General features: G+C 39.1%; 1 protein-coding gene across 2 annotated transcripts in view; it reads right to left on the reverse strand.

Annotated features, from left to right (window-relative positions):
- RHBDD1 (rhomboid domain containing 1) overlaps positions 1–3,185 on the reverse strand; it is a 135,796-nt gene extending 132,611 nt beyond the window's left edge. Inside the window, exon 1 of one of the 2 annotated variants that reach the window (XM_023740104.1) lies at positions 3,148–3,185. The gene's annotated coding sequence lies outside the window, so the exon portion shown is untranslated. Of the gene's footprint in view, positions 1–2,897; positions 2,915–3,147 lie in introns of those variants that run through there. The other variant, XM_023740105.1, reaches the window with a different exon arrangement.
- Positions 3,186–22,797: the final 19,612 nt, after the last annotated feature.

Raw genomic sequence — 22,797 nt, forward strand, 5'->3', positions numbered from 1 at the left:
TGTCATAAAACAATATGTGTACTACTGTTTCATGAAAAACTATTTGCTCTGTAAGCCTTCACCTGAAGTAAAATAAAAAAATAAAAAAATAAAAGAACTAGTCAACATCCAATCATTTCAGGAGGTAGCATAGGATCAAGAATTGATGGTACTGAAGGAAGAAGGCCAAGCTGCACTGAGAACATTGGTGAAAAACAAGGCTCAGGAATTGACGAAATACCAATTGAGATGTTTCAACAAACAGATAATAGAGCTAAAGTGCTCACTCCTCTATGCCAAGAAATCTGGAAGACAGCTACCTGGCCAACCAACTGGAAGAGATCCATATTTATGCCTATTCCAAAGAAAGGTGGTCCAACCGAATGTGGAAATTATCAAACAATATAATTAATATCATTAATATCACATGCAAGTAAAATTTTGCTGAAGATCATTCAAAAGTGGTTGCAGGAGTACATTGACCGGGAACTGCCGGAAATTCAAGAGGATGTGAAATCAGAGATATCACTGCTGATGTCAGATGGATCCTGGCTGAAAGCAGAGAATACCAGAAAGATGGTTTACTTGTGCTTTATTGACTATGCAAAGGCATTTGACCATGTGGATAATGCTGTGAAGAATGGGAACTCCAGAACACTTAACTGTGCTCATGAGGAACCTATATATAGATCAAGAGGCATTCATTTGAACAGAATAAGGGCACACTGCATGGTTTAAAGTCAGGAAAGGTGTGTGTCAGGGTTGTATCCTTTCACCATACTTACTCAATCTGTATGCTGAGCAAATAATCTGATAAACTAGACTATACGAAGAAGAACGGGGCATCAGGATTGGAGGAAGACTCATTAACAAACTGTGATATGCAGATGACACAACCTTGTTTGCTGAAAGTGAAGAGGACTTGAAGCATTTACTGATGAAGATCAAAGACTATAGCCTTCAGTATGGATTACACCTCAACATAAAGAAAAAAAAATCTTCACAACTGGATCAATAAGCAACATCATGATAAACAAAGAAAGACTGAAGTTGTCAAGGATTTCATTTTACTTGGATGCACCATCAACACTCACGGAAGCAGCAGTCACGAAATGAAAAGACGCATTGCACTGGGCAAATCTGCTGCAAAAGACCTTTCTCAGGTGTTAAAAAGCAAAGATACCACTTTAAGGACTAAGGTGCGCCTGACCATGGTGTTTTCAATCACCTCATACGTGTGCAAAAGCTGGACAATAAATAAGGAAGACCAAAGAAGAATTGATGCATTTGAATTATGGTGTTGGTGAAGATTATTCGAGATACCATGGACTGCCAAAACAAGGTACAAATCTGTCTTGGAAAAAGTACAGCAGGAATGCTCTTTAAAAGAGGATGGTGAGACTATGTCTCACATACTTTGGACATGTTATCAGGAGAGACCAGTCCCTGGAGAAGGACCTCATGCTTGGTAAAGCAGAGGGTCAGGGAAAGAGGAAGACTTTGAAGGAGGTGGACTGACATTGTAGCTGCAACAACGGGCTCAAGTGTAACAATGATTACGAGGATGACGCAGGACCTGGCAGTGTTTCGTTCTGTTGTACATACGGTCACCATGAGCGTGAGCCAACTTGACGGCACCTAACAACAACTAATATCTGGTGGCGCAGTGGTTAAGAGTTCAGCTGCTAACCAAAAGGTTGGCTGTTAGAATCCACCAGCCACCCCTTGGAAACCCTATAGGGAGTTCTACTCTATCCTATAGGGTCGCTGAGTCAGAATTAACTAAATGGCAATGGGTGATATCTGTGCAACACCACTTATAGCTACTCTAATGAAGAATCCTTCCAATACAATCTAACAAATTTAGTGATATTTCATCTGTTTTCTGTGTGTGTGCGTATTAAGCACTTACTGTATACTGAACTATTTAAGTAACTTGTCCAAGGTTCTACATCTAGGAAATTCATCTGGATTCAAATTCCCTATTTGTGACTCCACAATGGGTGTTCTGAATCACTAAGCCAGTGGCTCTCAAACTTTAGAGCCCAGGTGCATTGGGATCAAGGGGCTTGTAGAAACAGCTTTCTGATTAAGCCTGGAGTGATACTCTAAAATTTGGATTTCTAACAAGTTCCCAGGTGATGCTGATGCTAATAGTCCTGGGACACTTGAAGAACCAATTTTATTTGCTTCCCAAGCCACGACAGATCAGTAGCAAGGTAGAAGCTTTTAACGTTTATTAGAACTAGCAAAAACTAACATACAAATGTGAGGAAGTCGACGAAAAAAAAAGACCACTAAAAAATTTAAAGTAACGTCTGAGTGTACTGCAAAGTGATCTCCACACCTGGATGCCTTAATCATTACTATGCAATAACTCATTTTGACAGTAACCTTGAGTTTTCAAAAAAGTTTATGCCCCATTTGTATAAACAAATAAATGTTTTTAGAAATGTCTATCCAAAGGTTTTCAGAATGGGCAGACAAGGCTTAAATTCACTTAGGTGAATTTTCTACTGTCTATTACGAGAAATACCACTACTCTGCTTAGATCTGTGTTTTTCCCGCACTTGTTCATAGAAATAAAGCTACTATCCGAGAACACCTGAAACTACAAGTTGTGTTGCTTACACAACGCCGCTTTAAACTTCCGGCTTTCAAAGGGGATTTTCTACAACCCCCACAAGGCCAAACCCATCCTCCCAGCGCCTTGCGTTCCCTGCGAGGTCCAGCCTCAAACAGGGATAGGAGAGAGACGTGGAGGCCCGGGAACCCCCGGTTGTCTCGCTCCAAGAAACGCCCTCCCCGCTCTAAATCGCTGCCGTGGAGTTGATTCCCACTCATAGCGACCCTATAGAACAGAGTAGAACTGCCCCATATGGTTTCCAAGGAGTGGCTGGTGGATTCGAACTGCCGACCTTTTGGGTAGCAACCGAGCTCTTAACCACTGCACCACCAGGGCTCCGCTTCTCCCCGCTCTAGACCTGTTCAAAGTGTCCCGGAAGAGAAGGCTGCGCTCCACCCCGCCCCCGCCGCGGCCCCTGGGAGGCGCCGCCCGCGGCACCGCAGCCCCTGGCCCGTCGCCGGCATCCGAGGCCCCGGGAAAACCGGAAAAACACCGCGCCAGGCCGACGACGCGAACACAGCCAAACACACACGAAAACTCACGCTCTCTACAACTTGCCTGCGTCCCCACGTCTTCGTGCATACGCACGTGCGTCATCACGCACCGGCGCCCGAGCCCGGACGCTCCCGCTCCTCACCGCCTGCGGAACAGAGTAGAGGCGTGGACCGCCTCGTCTCGCCACTCGCGTAGCTGGTTGAGGGGGTGGGGCGGGGGTGAGGTGGGGGGAGGCCGTAAAACCGACGGCCCGGCCGCGGCGCATGCTCAATCTGTCTGGTGTGCGCCTACCTTCTGCTCGCCGCGGGATGCGTTTCCAGGCCGCGTGCTGCGGTGGTGGCTGGGAGATACCCTAAGGGGAAGCGGTGGAAGGTTCTTGGCTGAGCGCAACAAGGGGAGCTCATACCCATTACTCAGCTTCAAAGCTCTGTGTGGAACGTGGATAATATTCCTTCCTGCCATAAGTAACTGTTGGCCCCCTATCACATATAAAACGAAGGAGCAGTCTGCGTTCTGAGCCCGACGTGGGGAGAAAGTGGGCCCCGCGGCTAACGCCGGGAGCTGTGTCCTCGCGGCTGGCGGGCCCCAACGTCCTGGCCCCGGCGCTGCTGAGGAGCTCTGCCCTTCCGCCTGGCCCAGGCTCGAGTTCGCGGGCTGGTACTGCGTGGAGCCCTCAGATAACGCCTGTGAAGTGGATAGTGGGAGAGACAAACACCCATCCCCATGAGTTAACAACCATGAGAGCTGCTTGGCAGTGGCGGGTTATAAACGAGGCAGCCAAACGGTCGTGGGTGTACCTTTCACTCCTCAAAGTTTAGATTCAAGGCTGCATGTCTTCATCTGTTTGCCTATTGTAAGAGCTTTACGTGTTAAGTCTTGAGTGATGTGTCATTTGATGCCATTTTAAATATATTTTCTGTTTCTACTATGGAACAAGTTTGATGTTCAGTTGTAGGTGTCAGGTTAAGTTAAATACTGGAATGTTGTGTTTATTTCATACGATATGGCACCAAAAAAAAAGAAACAAAAAAACCCAGCTTAACTATTTGATATGGGATTTTCTAACAACTAGGAGAAAGATTGCCTTTTGCAAGGAGGAGTGCAAACGCAGAACCGGGTAGTTTTACGCATCTCTGTGTTTATTTGGAAGTCACAGCATCTGAGATTAGCTAGTCTACTAAAGCAAAAACTAAATCAGAAGAGTTTTGATTATCTTTGTTGCTGTGTTATTGTGTTTTGGTAGAGCTAGTCACCCTCAGCCATTATTCATAAACCCCCGCTGCCATTGTGTTGATTCCTACTCATAGCGACCCTATAGGACAGAGTAGAACTGTCCCATAGAGTTTCCAAGGAGTGCCTCGTGGATTCGAACTGCCAACCTTTTGGTTAGCACCCATAACACTTAACCACTAGGGGACCAGGGCTTCCACTATTCATAGAGATGTTTTATTTGGAGTTTGAAATTTAAATGAAAATTTGGGTCAGGTACAGGGTATGTAACAGACTTTGAAATAAAAGAGAAAATTCTTAGCAAATTGCAAGTATATATTTCTTCAGTTTTATAAAAATTACCTCGTTCTTTTAAAAGCAGTATGCTGACCAGGAAGCTTGACTGACGAGGAGAAACTGTATTCCTGGAAAAAGGACGTCAACTGAACTGAAGAAAATGAAGGTGAATTGCCTATAGAAATATTTATGTATTTCCCTAGGAAAAAAATAAATGTAATTTCTCAGAGGGCAGGAGTCTCAGCTTTCTGATCCGTGATCATATGCGTCAGTTCAGTTCTAATCCTGCCTTCTATTCTCTTAATACCCCCTGCACCTTTCTATAACATCATTTTTCTTGTCGTCATCATAAGACATCAAATACAGAGGTGATCTTAAGGGGGCCACAAATCAAGAAGTCTTAATTCAGTGATCTCATATAGATGTAATTATATAGAGCGATTAAGACTGTATGTAGGCAATTATATCCAATTTCCAATATCATCAGTGAAAGATTTCATAGACATAAAAGACAGAGTCTACTCTTTTAAAATGACCTTTTGTCCTATATGATTCATTGAGTAGACAATTTTTAATTTCCTATTGAAATTAGCATGTTGTATCATGCTCGAGCCCCATTTAAATTGACGAGCATCACTTGAATAATAATTCCATACTTTAACATATGGGGGAGTCAGCAACATCCTTTCATTGAGGCAAGGCTAAAAATACCAAGGAATTAATGCAAGAATAAGTTCTTTGCACATAAAAAGTATGATGAGTCCTAAAAGCTCGGAAGTCTTCATGTATTTTAATCATGAGAAAAGGCAGCGCTATGCACATTGTGCACTATATGTAAGACATGTCTAGTGATCTAAACAATTTTCTAGTTTATCAAAGGCCTGCAGGAGAGGCAACAATAACTGGGATTAAGCCATCTGATTTAAATGAGTGTTCCTAAAATGTGGTTCTTGTAAAGAAACGGAAGAGTTATGGTAACAACCTTTCTTTACTTACACAGTTCATAAATCCAGGATTTGAACTGGCAGGAAGGCAGGCAAGTATCATGTTCGGCTTTCAGAATTGCGACTGAAGGTGAGATGATATCAGGAAAGAACACTGTGCAGCAAATACATAGCTGGATTTTCTTTTAAAGGAGGAAGTTGTTTTGGGCTCCAGCCAACTGCTTTGAATGAATCAAGTATTTATCGTTGTTATAGTCAACATTATACCAAAAAATATATAAAACTGATGTAAAAAAAATTATACACTTCTTATGAAAAATCCTGCAAACTGAACAATTTAAGAACTATACAAGTGAGTGCAGAATTACATCATGTATTATGCTGATGATAATAAGACCAACCACAACAGCACTTAACAGTGATAGACCATGCATACAGTAACAACAAGAGATTTGGAAGGGCTATATCAGGAGTCCCTGGGTATCAAAAATGGTTAAGCGCTCAACTACTAACCGCAAGATTGGTGGTGCAAAGTCACCCAGACGCTCCTTGGAAGACAGGCCTGGAGATCTACTTCCAAAAGGTCATAGCCTTGAAAACCCTATGGAGAAGTTCTGTTCTGCTCACATGGGGTCACCATCTGGTGGAATTGACTCAAGAAGTAACAACAACAACATTAATATCCGTGAAAATCAATTTTAAGATAAATATTTCTAGAGATGAGGACATTAATAGGCTAAAAAGGTCAATAAATCAAAAGATAAAACAATTAGAAATATATATGCACCCAACAACAGAGTCCCAAACTCATGAAGTAAAAACTGACAAAACTAAATGGAGAAATAGACAACAGTAATAGTTGGAGATTTCAGTAGCCCACTCTCAATTTTGGGTAGAACAACTAGAGAGAAAACCAGTCATTATATAAAAATCTTAAATAACACTCTCAGCCTAACTAGTACTTATTACACCACATTAGTGACAGCAAAATTTATATTCTTTGTGTGTGTGTGTGTGTGTGTGTGTGTGTGTGTGTGTGCGTGTGTGTTTGACTTAACTTCACTCAGTATAATGCCCTCTAGAGTCATCCGTGTTGTGAGATGTTTCGTGAATTTATCATTCTTCTTTGGTGTTGTGTAGTATTTCATTGTGTGTATATACCATAATTTGTTTATCCATTCATCTGTTGATGGGCACTTAGGTTGTTTCCATCTTTTTGCTGTTGTGAATATGCTGCAGTGAACATGGGTATGCATATGTCTGTTCGGGTAACTGCTCTTCATTTCTCTAGGATATATTCCTAGGAGTGGGATTGCTGGATCATATGGTATTTCTATTTCTAGCTTTTTAAGGAGGTGCTATATTGTTTTCCAGAGTGGTTGTATCATTTCACATTCCCACCAGCAGTGCATAAGAGTTTCCAATCTCCTTGCAACCTCTCCAACATTTGTTATTTCCTCCTTTTTTGATTAGTGCCGTTAATGTCGGGATGAGATGGTATCTCGTAGTAGTTTTGATTTGCATTTGGCTAATGGCTTATGATCTTGAACATTTCCTCATCTGTCTGTTAGCTGCCTGAATGTCTTTTTCAGTAAAGTGTCTGTTCATATCCTTTGCCTGTTTTTTAATTGGAATATTTGTCTTTTTGTTATTGAGGTGTTGAAGCATTCTATAGGTTTTAGAGCTTAGACCCTTGTTGGATATTGTCATGGATTGAATTGTGTACCCCAAAAATGCGTGTTATCATTTTGACTGGGCCATGATTCCCAGTATTGTGTGATTGTCCACCATTTTGTCATCTGATGTGATTTTCCTGTGTGTTGTAAATCCTGCCTCTATGATGTTAATGAGGGAGGATGGGCAGCAATTATGTTGATGAGGCAGGACTCAATCTACAGGATTGGATCGTGTCTTGGGTTTCTTTTGGGATATAAAAGAGAGAAGCGAGCTGAGAGATAGGGGGACCTCATACTACCAAGAAGGCAGTGCCAGGAGCAGAGCGCATCCTTTGGACCCAGGGATCCTGTGCGGAGAAGCTCCTAGTCCAGAGGATGATGGGTGAGAAGGACCTTCCTCTAGAGCTGACAGAGAGAAAGCTTTCCCCTGGAGCTGATGCCCTGAGTTTGGACTTTTATCCTAATTTACTGTGAGGAAATAAATTTCTCTTTGCTCAAGCATCCACTTGTGGTATATCTGTTATAGCAGCACTAGATAACTAAGACAGATATGTCCTAGACAAAATTTTTTTCCCACTCTGTAGGTTCTCCTTTTATCTTTTTGTGTAGTCTTTTGATGAGTATAAACGTTTAATTTTTAGGAGTTCCAAGTTATCTAGTTTCTCTTCTGGTGTTTGTGCATTGTTAGTTATGGTTTGTATTGAATTTATACCATGTATTAGGGCCCCTAGCTTTTTCCCTATTTTTCCTTCCATGATCTTTATTATTTTAGGTTTTATATTTAGGTCTTTGATCCATTTTGAGTTAGTTTTTGTGTATGGTGTGAGGTATGAATCCTGTTTCATTTTTTTTACAGATGGGCATTCAGTTTTGTCAGCACCATTTGTTAAAAAGACTGTCTTCCCCATTTAATGGACTTTGGTACTGTGTCAAAGATCAGCTGGCCATATAGGTGGATGGATTTATGTCTGGGTTCTCGATTCTGTTCCATTGGTCTATGTGTCTGTCATTGTACCAGAAGCAGGATGTTTTGACTACCATGGCTGTGTAGTAGGTTCTGAGATCAGGTAGTGTGAGGCCTCCTACTTTGTTCTTTTTCTTCAATGATGCTTTGCTTATCCTGGGCCTCTTTCCCTTTCCATATAAAGTTGGTGATTAGTTTTTCCATCTCATTAAAGAATGCTGTTGATATTTGGATCAGATTGCATTGGATCTATAGATCACTTTGGGTAGAATTGATATTTTCACAGTGTTGAGTCTTCCTATCCATGAGCGTGGTATGTTTTTCCATTTATGTAGGTCTCTTTTGGTTTCCTGCAATAGTGTTTTGTAGTTTCCTTTATAAAGGTCTTTTATGTTCCTGGTTAGATTTATTCTTAGGTATTTTATCTGTTTAATGGCTGTTATAGATGGTGTTATTTTCCTGATTTCCTTTACAAAGTTCTCGTTGTTGGTATATAGGAATCCAATTGATTTTTGTAAGTTGATCTTGTATCCTGCTACTCTGCTGAATCTTTCTATTGGTTCCAGTAGTTTTCTTGTGGAATCTTTAGTGTTCTCTCTATATAGGAGCATATCATTTGTAAATAGGGATCGCTTTTCTTCTTCCTTTCCAATTTGGATGCCCTTTATTTCTTTTTCTTGCCTTACTGCTTTCGCTAGGACTTCCAGCACAATGTTAAATAGAAGTGGTGATAAAGGGCATCCCTGTTTTGTTCCTGTTCTTAGGGGGAATGCTTTCAGCCTGTCTCCGTTGAGAATGATGTTGGCTGTTCATTTTGTATAGATGCCCTTTATTATGCTGAGGAATTTCCCCTTTATTTCATATATTTGCACTTATGTTTTTAACTGTTAGATTTGTGGAATCAAGGTTATGCTAGCTTCGTTAATTATCATCATCTCAGCTAACACATAGCAATTACTGTGTGTCAGGCAACATTCTTAATACTTGATGTATATTTACTCGTTTAATTCTCTGAACAATCTTATGAGGTAGGACACTATTTTAACCTCATTTTATAGAGGAGGAAACTGAAGCATAAAGAAGGCTGGAAACGAAACGTACCTACCCTGCATAAATGATTAGTGGTGGGGTGGGATTCATAGCCCGGCTGGGTGGCTCTAGAGTCTGAGTGCTTAATCACTGCACTATATTTGAGACTGTAAATTGAGAGATTTTCCTATATTTGGTGGAGCACAGCTGTAAACTACTTGGGCCTGGTACATTGTTTCTATATTGAGGTAGGATTTGGGGTAGATTTTAAATTATTGATTCTTTTTTTTTTTTTTTTTTTTAAGAAATGATAGATCGTTTCAGATTTTCTATTCATTCTTAAGTCAGTTTTGCAATTTTTCTGGAAAATGGTCCAAACCAAACCATTGTCATCAAGTTGATTCTGACTCAAAGAAACCCTATAGGACAGAGTAAAACTGCCCCATAGGATTTCCAAAGCTATAAATCTTTATGGAAGCAGACTGCTACATTGTTCTCCCATGGAGCAGCTGGAGGGTTTGAATCACAGATCTGTTGGTTAGCAACCCAAGCACTTTTAATCACTGTGCCAGCAGGGCTCCTTAGAAAATGGTCCAGTCTGTCAAATTTAAAATGTATTGGTTTAAACTTATTTGTAATTTTTTCTTCTTAATGAAAAAAAAAATTCTATTTTAATATTGTTATATTCTCCTTTTCTACTCTTAATGTTAATTACTTGTATTCTCTCTTTTTTTCCTTATCAATTTTTTTTATTGTACTTTAGATGAAGGTTTACTGAACAAACTTGGTTCTCATTAAACAGTTACTATACATATTGTTTTGTGACATTGGTTACCAACCCCATGACATGTCAACACTCTCCCTTCTTGACCTTGGGTTCCCTATTACCAGCTTTCCTGTTCCCTCCTGCCTTCTAGTCCTTGCCTCTGAGCTGGTTAAAATTTATATTCTTTTTAAGAAGTATATTCGCTAATATGGTCCTTATGCTAGACCATAAAACAAGTCTTAATAAGTTTAAAAGGACTGGAATCATGTAAAGTATGTTCTCTGACTACAGTAAAGTTAAATTAGGAATTCACAATACACATCTGGAAAATTCTTCAATATTTGGCAATTAATCTTCAGAATTACTCATTGGTCAAAGAAGAAATAACAAAGGAAATTAGAATGTATTTTGAACTGAATGAAAAAACAGTATATAAAAAATTTGTGGGGTACAGTTAAAGTAGTGATTAGAAAGAGATTTACTGCTTCAAACATATTAGAAAAGAAAAAAAGTCTCAAGTTGATAATCTAAACTTCCATCTTAAAAACTAGAAAAAGAAGAGTAAATTAAACCCAGAGCAAGTAAAAGAAGGAAATAATAAAGTCATACTAGGGATCAATGATACTGAAAACAAAAACAGAAAATCAATGAAAAAAAGTTGGTTCTTTGAAAAGATAAATAAGATTAAAAAGCCTTTACTAGACTGACCAAAAAAAGAAAAAGACACAAATTTCCAGAATTAGGAATGAAGGAGGAAACATCATAATGACCCTACCAAAATTAAATGGATTATAGAGAATATTAACAATTGTATGCCAACAAATTAGACAATGTAGACAATTTGCACAAATTCTTAGACACAAATTGCCAAAACTGAGTCAAGAAAAGTAGGAAATCTGAAAAGACCTGTAGAAAGTAAAGAGATTGAATTAATATTTTTAAATCTTCCTACAAAGAAAAGCATAGGCACGGATGACTTGACTGGTAAATTCAATCAAATACTTAAAGAAAAAATGATACTTATCCTATACAAACTCTGACATAGAGGCAAAAACACTTTTCAACTCATTCTACAAAGGCAATATTACCCTAATATCAAATCCACAGATTTCACAAGAAAAGAAAACTACAGACCAATATACCATCATTAATATGGATACAAAAATCCCCAACAAATTATTAGCAAACTAAATAAAGCAACATAGGTAAAGAATTCTATACCACGGATGCACGGTTGGTTTAACATCAAAAAAGCAATTAATATGAAACATCGTATTAATAGACTAAAAGACAAAAACCATGTGAACATTTCAGTAGAAAAAGCTTTTATGATTCATTTATGATTAAAATCTCTCAAAAAAAAAAAAAATCCTAGGATTAGAAGGTTCCTCAATGTGATAAAGAGCATCTGTGAAAAAACCTATGCCTAACATCATCCAAACCCACTGCCATAGAGTCAATTCTGACTCACGGTGACCCTATAGGACAGAGTAAAACTGCTCCATAGGGTTTCCAATGCTGTAATCATTATGGAAACAGACTGCCACATCTTTTTCCTGTGGATCGGAACGGCTGATGGGTTCGAACCACTGACCTTTTGGTTAGCAGCTGAGCTGCTTTAACCACTGCGCCACCAGGGCTCCCTCTGCTGACATCATACTTAATGGTAAAACATTGAATGCTTTCCCCCTCAGATTAAGAACAAGGCAAGGATATCTGCTTTCATCACTTTTATTCAGCATTTCGGTTATATTGGCATTCTAGCCAGTGCAATAAGGAAAACAAAACAAATGAAAGTCATATTGCACAGAGGAGTTCCTGGGTGATGCAAACTGTTAACTCCTTCAATTGCTAACCAAAAGGTTGGAGGTTCCAGGTGACCAAGAAGCACCTCGGAAGAAAGGCCTGGTGATCTTCTAAAAAATCAGCCATTGAAAACCCTCTGGAGCACGGTTCCACTCTGACACAGATGGGGTCGCCATGAGTTGGATTCAACTCGAAGGCAACTGGTTGGTTATATTGAACAGGAAGAAGTAAAACTGTCTATTCACAGATGACCTCATTCTATATGTAGAAAGTTTTAAGGAACACACACACACACACACACACACACACACACACACGCAAAAACTACTAGAATAAGTTCAGCACAGTCACAGGATACAATGTCAAGATAAAATTTGTTTTTTTTGTATTTCTGTGTTCTGCCAATTAACAATCCAGGCCTAAAAGTAACAGCTAAAATTATAAAATTTCAAGAAGAAAATCTTTGTGACCTTAGGTTAGGCAAAGATTTCTTATATATGACACCAAAAGCAAGAATGGTAAGACTTCATCTCACTTACTTTGGACATGTTACTGGGAGGGACCAATCATGCTTGGTAAAGTAGAGGGCCAGTGAAAAAAGGGGAAGACCTCAACGAGATGGATTTACACAGTGGCTGCAACAGTGGGTTCAAACATACCTACTATTGTGAGGATGGCACAGAAGCAGGCAGTATTTTTGTTCTGTTATAGATAGGGTCACTATGAGTCATCGGAGCTCTGATGGCACAGTGGTGAAGAGCTTGGCTGCTAACCAACAGGTCAGCAGTCTGAGCCCACCAGCCTATGGAGCAGTTCTACTCTGTCATACAGGGTTGCTATGAGTTGGAATCAACTCGACAGCAATGGGTTTTTATGAGTCGTAGCTGACTCAAAGGTACCTAACAAAAACAACAGGAAAGAATGAGCATGGCAGGCCTGCCATATTTGAGGCATTATTCTCCTGAGGGGGGCATACCAATCAGAGATGGAACTTACACTCTAGGAATTTCTAGTCTTATAAAGGAGTCAAGAGATCTACATAAGTATCAATGAAACCAGATAGAAAAAGCTAACTGCTCTAAGTGAGGTGTAGTTAAATTAATTTGGGGATTTAAAGGAAGAGGATATTGATTGGAGCTGGGGAGATGAGAGGATACTTAATGGAGGTGTCTTAAAAAGAAGAATGTAAGATTAAGACTCTATCATGATTGCGTTCAGCCTAAAGCCAATAAGAAAAGTCCTGGCAGTAATAAGGTATTACCAAAACTATAAATAGGACCAATGCCCTTGCAATAGACCAGCCATGGTTAATTATCCTGACATGATTATGGACATTATTATAATTGCATATCAGTTTGCACAAATCAACTCAATTAATGGAGCTAAGAAGAGCTATGAAAACACTAAAATAATTTGTGTTTTACGCCAGGTATTTTATTACTTATAATTTAATGCTTAAACTCCTGCCCCTGGATCAGTCACTCCCTGATTTCCAACCATACCGTAAACAGATCATTTCACCTCGAATTTTGGGACATTAGACTAATAAAACCTCATTCTCTCCTCATGCATTGCCTAATATTTTTCCTAAAGAGTAGTCCCCAACCTCCATGGAAGATGAATAAGCCAGATCCTGCTTCTTCCTGCCCTAGTATCACCAGAGAGTAGGAATATAACAAGCAAATCTGTCAGTCAAAGCTCTTTGTACTTGGACTCTTAGGAGTATCTGGAGATGGCTGGAGGTCATAGTCATCTCAGCAGTAGAAATGGCAGTTAAGAAGAGCAATTAGTTCATGGCATTGTGATTATTACTACGGTTCCTGCTGCCTGAATGTTGTTGTTGTTGTTAGGTGCCGTTGAGTCGGTTCCGACTCATAGCGACCCTGTGCACAACAGTAGGAAACGCTGCCTGCTCCTGCGCCATCTTCAAACTGTTGTTATGCTTGAGCCCATTGTTGCAGCCACTGTGTCACTCCATCTCATTGAGGTCTTCCTCTTTTCCCTGACCTTGTACTTTACCAAGCATGATGTCCTTCTCCAGGGACTGATCCCTTCTGACAACACATCCAAAGTATGTAAGACGTAGTCTCGCCATACTTGCTTCTAAGGAGCATTCTGGTTGTACTTCTTCCAAGACAGATTTGTTCATTCTTTTGGCAGTCCATGGTACATTCAATATTCTTCGCCAATACCACAATTCAAAGACGTCAATTCTTCTTTATTCTTCCTTATTCATTGTCCAGCTTTCGTATGCATATGATGAGATTGAAAATACCATGGCTTGGGTCAGGTGCACCTTAGTTTTCAAGGTGATATCTTTGCTTTTCAACACTTTAAAGAGATCTTTTGCAGCAGATTCGCCCAATGCAACGCATCTTTTGATTTCTTGACTGCTGCTTCCATGGGTGTTGATTGTGGATCCAAGTAAAATGAAATCCTTGACAATTTCAATCTTTTCTCCGTTTATCATGATGTTGCAGTTGTGAGCGTTTTTGTTTTCTCTATGTTGAGGTGTAATCTATACTGAAGACTGTGCTCTTTGATCTTCGTCAGTAAGTGCCTCAAGTCCTCTTCACCTTCAGTAAGCAAGGTTGTGTCATCTGCATAACACAGGTTGTTAATAACGAGTCTTCCTCCAATCTTGATGCCCTGTTCTTCTTCATGTAGTCCAGCTTCTCGGATTATTTGCTCAGCATACAGATTGGATAGGTATGGTGAAAGAACACAACCCTGACGCACACCACTCCTGACTTTAAACCACACAGTATCCCCTTGTTCTGTCTAAACAACTGCCTCTTGATCTATGTACAGGTTCCTCATGAGCACAATTAAGTGTTCTGGAATTCCCATTCTTCCTAATGTTATCCATAATTTGCTATGATCCACGCAGTCGAATGCCTTTGCATAGTCAATAAAACACAGGTAAACATCTTTCTGGTATTCTCTGCTTTAAGTCAGGATCCATCTAACATCAGCAATGAATCCCTGGTTCCCCATCCTCTTCTGAATCTGGCCTGAATTTCTGGCAGTTACCTGTTGACATACTGCTGCAGCCGCTTTTGAATGATCTTCAGCAAAATTTTACTTGTGTGTGATATTAATGATATTGTTTGATAATTTCCCCATTCAGTTGGATCACCTTTCTTGGGAAAAGACATAAATATGGATCTCTTCCAGTCAGCTGCCCACATAACTCTTGACTTCTTGCTAGTTTTCCAAGACTGGTTCTTCCACTCATAGAGTTTTCTCAGACACTAATATCCTTCACATTCTTTTTTTTCTAGATATAAAGAATAAAACTTTTTTAAAAAAACTCTGTGAAAAAGGACGGGGGTTAAAAACTCACACAAAATCAAAACAACCAACAATGCTATGAAGATATTTCAATTTTTTTCAAAAATATTTCTTATTATATCTAGACTATAAGAAGAAAGTATATTGTGTTCCAAATTCAGTCTGACTTCGTGATTGACTCTAGTTAAGTTGAGAAAGAGGTACTGTTAACAGAATAAAAAGTTAAGCATTCTTGTTAAGCATTCAACAAACTCTTGTGAGCATTTAAAAATACTGAAGCCCCTCTCATATTAAAGATTGGTTCATCAACCGCACCTTGCCCTCTAATTACTACTCTGTCTCCACCTTCATCCAGCTTCCCAAAAACATTGTGTACACTCGACAGCTCCATCTCCTCGCCCCCTTCTTACTCCTCAGACACTTCATCCAATTCTTTTCTGCTAACTCTACACCAAAATTACTTTTCCTAAGGTAACTATGGAGCCCTGGTGGCACAGTGGTTAAGAGCTCAGCTGCTAAACAAAAGGTTGGCAGTTCGAATCCACCAGCAGCTCCTTGGAAACCCTATGGGGGCAGTTCTACTCTGTCCTATTGGGTGGCTGTGAGTCAGAGTCAACTCAATAGCGATGGGTTTAAGGTAACTGTGCTGCTAAATCTAGGGGCTCCTTTCAAAACTCTTTTTACTTAAGCCTGAGCAATATCTAACAAAGATGACCACTCCCATTTCAATGTCACAGCCTTAATCCAAGCCACCACCATCTCTTTGGACAATTGTAATAGTCTCCTAATTGTTTTATGGGTACTCACTTTTTCCCCCTTTAATTCACTCTTGCCACTGTTGTCGAAGTGATAGTTCTAAAACACAAGTCTGGTCGAGTCACTCTCATACTCAAAACCCATCAATGGCTTCCCATTGTTATTAAGACCAAATTCTTAATATATAACATGGTCTCCAGGACCTATAAATGATTTGATCCCAAAACATCTTTATTGCTCACTGTGCTCCAGAAGAATTTTGTAATTAAAATATGCTAATCCCTTTCGGCCTCAGGCCTTTATACAAGCTTTTGCCCCACCTCATATTCTTCTGAAGACCCTTCTTCCTCAGATTTGTTTCAATTTCAGGTCCTTGGAGACAACTTCCCCAACCAAATCGTGATTCCCCCAGTGGCATCACTAAGGGGGTGCAGGAGCTGCAGACCAGCGGCACCAGGTGACACTGTCAGAGGGGGTGACACCAAAATGACTATCTGTAAAATTTTTGTGTACTGTTTCAGCAGAAATTTATTATTTTTTATAAAAATATCCCTGTAGTTAGTTATAACAACAAAAACATTTTTCATAAGCCCAGCTTACGTGTATCAATATACTTACAGGGCTAAAACTCTATGCTAATTTATTTCTGAACCTTCTAATGTGCTCCAGTCAGAGCTGTCATTATTACTCAATTACAGTGACTCTTTGAATCACATGGTTTTGTCTGCATGTGCCACAAGCCTCCGACAAGCAAAAATGCTTCGGTGTTTTTGTTGCTTAGTGTTTTTATAGTCACTGATTTTGTCAAATTTTCTGGTGTTTTAGCTACAATATTGTGGTAATTGGTATTTGTGAACCTATATCAATAACTTCTTTGAGAATGAAGTAGTAATTTAAGGAAAAGAAGGAATGATATGGGAATTACAATTTATGACTAACATTAGCACCAAAAACATTACTAAGGATTCTGTATGGTCTGGTATGGGAGGAGGTCCATTGGTGGCGGTGGGGGGGTAACACCACGAGTTACTGAACTGGGTGACACCAACCGTAGTGACGCCACCATGATCCCCCATCCCCCATTATAATTCTTCACAGCATCCCGTTCATCCTTTATATTCCTCCTTATTTGAATGTATAATTATACATTAATTTTTATGTTTATATATTTCTTTCCTCCTACTCTATAAATTCCATCAGTGTAGGGACCTATGTCTCTTTTGTTCCCTGCTATGTATGATACGTAGTAGGTACTTAGTAAGGAATTGCTGAGTGAATGGAGTATACAGCTTTGTTTTATCTTCGTAAATGTGTTTTATACTCACATTTGGTGAGGAAGCAAGAGGAAAGATCTTGATTCCTTTCTTTCCCAGACATCCCTGCAGTGCTTCAGTGGGAGTGCTGGAGGCTTAGTCCCCTCCAAGCAGCTAGGGTAGGGAAGGGTGTTATCTTGAGCATCTCAGAATGTCCTGCACTTTAACACAGACTTCATCCCTCTCCGACTAAGAATTTTATATAAAGATTTTGTTTTCTTACAATTCAATATTACTTTAGGAAATTTTAAAATTGTTTTCTCCTCTGTCTGACATCCTGTAAGATATTACTGTCACCACCACCATGACTTCTACTAGCTAAATAAGGTAATACATTTAGAGGCCTTATCAGAGTTCCTGGCACACAGCAAACACTCAATGAGTGTGACTTTTTCTTATAACTACTATTAGATACCATTTGTTGAGTGTCTCCTGCTTGCCAGGCAGATTACATACATTATCTAATTTAATTCTTACAACCTTATGAAGTAGGTGTTATAATTTCCACTTTATAAAGGAAGAAACAGAGGGTCAGCAAATCTAAGTAACTTGCCAAAGTTCATACAACTAGTGGGCAGGGGATTCATGGTTTAAACGTTCTTTCTAATACATTATTTCTACTTCTAAATATTGAATGTCTAACGTGTATCATTGAATACATCATTGTCCGTATAAAAGGTAATTTTGTTTTTACTCATGAGCGTATTTACACACAGATTTCATTTCATTAATTTTCTAAACTGTAAAAAATGAAAATAATAGCCATTCACTATCCATTTCAGAATCATTTTGAATAATTATATTTCTTTCAATTACCTACAATTTTTTAAATTTTATTTTATGAAGTATTTTTCTATTGAGTGTTTTGGATAAATGGTACTTAATCTTGTTTTCACTCATGATTATCATCTAAAAATTAAATTGGGTTTACAGATGTCCCATTGTTCTCATGCTTACAGGATAATAGGAAAATGTTATTTGCAAATTTCTGTTTCTTTCAAATAGTAAATCCTAAATGAGCAGTTTATTTTTAATAATCATTCCTTTAAAAGCATGTTTTTAACATGTGCAACTGCCACTTGTGTTTTTATATTAACTAAAATACTGATTTGTTCATGACTACAATGAATAATTTTACTGGTAAACTGCCAGATCTCATTTTCTGTATGCCATTTGAGACCTCATAGGAGCCTTCCTAAGCCACATCTCCTCAAATCTGGCAGAATATATCATGAGCACTGGATATGTGCCTTATGCAAAACTAATTTAGATCATGAATTCTTGGAAAAGGAAGAGCTACGAGGTTTTGCTAGGAAAAAAAAAAGCTCAAAAAGGGACTTGCATCAAAATATGGGCAATATGCAAGAGACAAAAGGGGCCAGATAAACCAGAGGCTCCATCAGCCTGAGACCAGAAGAACTAGATGGTGACCATCTACCACCAATGATCACCCTGACATGGAACACAACAGAGTCCCTGATGGAGCAGGAGACAAGTAGAGTGCAAAACTCAAATTCTAGTAAAAAGGCCAGACTGAATGATATAACTGAGACTGGAGGAACCCCAGAACACATGGCCCCCAAACTCTCTATTAATCCAAAACTAAAACTATTCCTGAAGCCAACTCTTCAGACAAAGAGTAGACTGGACTATAAGACATAAAATGATATTTGTGAAGAGCATGCTTCTTATTTCAAGTATATACATGAAACTAAATGGGCAGCTCCTGTCTGGAGATAAGATGAGAAGGCAGAAAAGGATAGGAGCTAGTTGAGTGGACACAGGAAATCTGGGGTAGAAAGGAGGAATGTGTAGTCACATTATGGGGATAGCACCTAGGGTCACATAACAATGTGTGTATAAATTTTTGTATGAGAAACTAACTTGAGCTATAAACTTTCACCTAAAGCACAATTAAAAAATGCATATGTATGGGCAATATGTCTGCGTTGATAACAGTCGTAGATGACTCTGGCATTGTGGCCTAGCTTTCCAGTGTGCCTGTGGTCTGCCAGTGACTTTAGGACTTTGGGGCACGTGCAAGCACATCCACACCTACATACGCACAGTTGTGTCTCTGCCACCTGCTTGCTGATAATTAAAATCCCTTCAAAAAGGCCGTTGTCCACAATTAGACATACTATGTTTAAAATGTAGGTCCATTGATGGAACACTTAAATGAGAATGAAATTCAATTAAAGGACAATGGATCAACCCAGGGACAGATTACCCAATAAGTAAGGTACGCACAGGCTTACTTGTGCTTACTTACTAATCTGTAGTGCACAATTTCACCTGTTTTTCACAATATCAAAGATGTGGTGAAACCCTTGTGAAATTGTGCACTACAGATTAGTAAGTAAACACAAGTAAACTCTTGCATACCTTGCTTACTGGTTAATCCGCCTCTGTGTCAACCTATCCGCCAGTAAGTGGTAACCCAGGGTGATGACTTAGGGGAAGTGGAGGCAGCAGGACCTTGGGTGGAAGGAGCCTAAGGCAAAAGACACAGTTGAAGAATTTGTAGAGTTATCACCAAGGGTCTTCCCAATTTACTACAGTAGGGCCAAGAAAAATGGAAGCCATGTGGAGGGGCAGGAGGTGGGGGAAATTTTTGACATGTACCTATAATCACAGGTAGCACCACTTCACACAATTTAGATTTTTTTTTTTTTTTTTCTGTTTTAATTTAAAACACCTGACTTCTAACAAAAAAAAAAAAAAGCGTTTCCTTCCCAGGGGATTTGTTAATTGAGAGCTAACTGTATAAATAAAGGGTTTGGTTGTCATTTATCAGGGCATGTTAAATATATGTGAAAAGAAGTTTTGTATAATTCACTGTTTATTTTTCTTAAGTTATAAGGATGTCAGTCTTTAAGTGAATGCCAAAGCATACAAGTTTTCATGCTGCCAGTTTTTTAAATTTATTTTTAAATAATTGCAGACTTACAGAAATGTTGCAAAAATAGTACAGAGAATCCCTGTGTACACATCACAGCTCCTCTAAACATTTGTTTTATCATGTTCTCTTTCCACCCATATATATGTATATATGTATGCTAGGAGCCCTGGTGGTGCAATGGTTAAGCCCTCAGCTGCTAACCAAAAGGTCAGAGGTTCGAGCCCACCAGGAGCTGCAGGGGAGAAAAAGTCCTGGTGATCTGCTCCCCGTAAAGATTTACAGCCTAGGAAACTTTATGGAGCAGTTCTACTCTGTCCTGTAGGGTTGTATGAGTCAGAATTGACTCAGTGACACACAACAACATGTGTGTGTGTGTGCATATATATGTTGTTTGTTGTTGTTAGGTGCCATTGAGTTGGTTCAGACACATAGCGACCCAGTGTACAAAACAAAACACTGCCCAGTCCTGCGCCATCCTCACAGTCTTTGTTATGCTTGAGCCCATTGTTGCAGCCACTGTGTCAGTCCATCTCATTGAGGGTCTTCCTCTTTTTTGCTGATCCTCTACTTTACCAAGCATGATGTCCTTCTCTAGGGATTGATCTCTCCTGATAACACGTCCAAAGTATGTGAGATGAAGTCTCGCCATCTTGCTTCTAAGGAGCATTCTGGCTGTATTTCTTCCAAGACAGATTTGTTCATTCTTCTGGCAGTCCACGGTATATTCAACATTCTTCACCAACACCACAATTCAAAGGCATCGATTCTTCTTCAGTCTTCATTATTCATTGTCCAGCTTTTGCATGCATATGGGCGATTGAAAACACCATAGCTTGGGTCAGGTACAACTTAAGTCTTCAAAGTAACATCTTTGCTTTTTAACACTTTAAAGAGGTCTTCTGTAGCAACTTTGCCCAATAACGAATCATTTGAACATAAATTGCAAATAAGATGTCCCGTTGCTTCAGTATGTAGTTCCCTAAAAAACAAAAATTTACTTAAAAAAATTTATCACTCTTAAATTTCAGACTTATAGAAATGTTGGTAAATCTAGCTCATTGTTTTATCCATTTTATGTTGCCAGTATCCAAGTGCCTGGGGCTCAGTTGTGAATTAATTGTTGACAGCTACTCTAGACCATGCATCCAAATATTAACTGAAGCACAAATGATTTAAAAAGAATAAAATGCAAATTGACCCTTGGGCTGAACTGCCATTGTGACTCTTAAACATTTCTTTCTTCGTGTGTACAAAAGAACACAATTTATTTGACTAAATAATAGTCCAGAGACTTAAAATTAATTGATTGAATGAGTATAATAAAAGCTATAAAGGAACAAGTTATCAGGAAGTGGGGAGAAATGGGTCTAACAGGCTATGGTAGAAATTATTGTTACGTAAAGCTATTGTGGGGCCTAATAGAGGTTTTTGTTTCTAATGTGTCTGGCTTAGAATGAGCAAGAAAGCACAGAAAATTGGAAAGCGTACGGAACATGATTTTCAGCTTCACTACTAGCTATGTGTCATTGAGTAAGCCATTCACCCCCTCTGAAACATACTTGTCTCAACTGTAAGGCAAGGGAATTATGTGAAATTATTTCAAAGTCTCTTCCAGCTTAAGTATTTTAAGATCCTAAGAGCTAGAAGGAAAAATAGCATGTTAGGAAAAAAAAATCAAAGAAGACAGTAAGATATTAAAAGGTGAATAGAAGTAAGAGTTGTTGGGCCAAGGGAAAGATAAGTTTTTGAAATATAGATAAGGACTCACCATAATTTTCAGCCAGGGCTTCAAACTGGTTCAAGCCAGTTCAGTCATGACCGATGACACAAAACTGGAACAGATGAATTTTTTAAATTTGGGTGGTCCAGAACCATAACTGGAATGGGAAAAATTATGAGTTGAAGCTCTGGAATGGTAGACTCAGAAGAGGCATAGTGAGCCCTTTCAGGAGCCTGATGTGTGAGACTGGATTATTGCCAGGACTGAGGAGAGCAACACACATTCAAAGTGCTGCAATCGGCTGCCATCTTTGAGCGGGGCACCGCTGTTTATGACCCTGCGTAAAACCCAACAGAAAAGAGATTTGGTTGCTATGCAATGCATACGATGCTCTTGTTTTCTAAGAGGGAAATTGAGTTTCTAGCAGGGGTCTCGACTCCTAATTTTTCGCATTCCAGTTACGGTTTTGGTTCACCCAAATTTTAAAAATTCAGGTCTTTTCTGGTGTTGCTTCCTTGGCCGTGATTAAACCAGGAAGAACCAGTTCGAAGCACTGCTTTTAACTTTTAAACATTTATATAACTTTAAAGCTTTGTTAGTATTGATAAAAAAAGAAGAAATAAAACATACAATTTTGCTGTATTTTTGAATAAAGAAAATAGAACCAAAAAGTAGTCAGTAAACTAAACATAACTCAAATTACTTCATAAATATATGTTTTGCTATATAATGTCTATGAGACGTGACCACAACTATGGACAAAGAAAACTCCTAAATTATAGAATAACGCATAACTGTAAAAATAAATTTAGGGCAAAAGTTAAGATCCTTTATTTATTGAGAGCCAGTAAGTCCTAGGGGAACAAAAGAAAGAAAATTGTACAACTAAACAAAGTCAACAACTGCGGGACCAGCTTAAGCAAAGAACAATCTGACAGGAAAAAATATTAAAATGTTCTTTCTCTGCTTTTAAGAAAATACAGAAAACGCCACTAGTGATGATTGCACTTATAAGTAGCTT

The sequence above is a fragment of the Trichechus manatus genome, unplaced genomic scaffold (assembly GCF_000243295.1).
Source record: "Trichechus manatus latirostris isolate Lorelei unplaced genomic scaffold, TriManLat1.0 scaffold00147, whole genome shotgun sequence".
Lineage (NCBI taxonomy): Eukaryota > Metazoa > Chordata > Mammalia > Sirenia > Trichechidae > Trichechus > Trichechus manatus.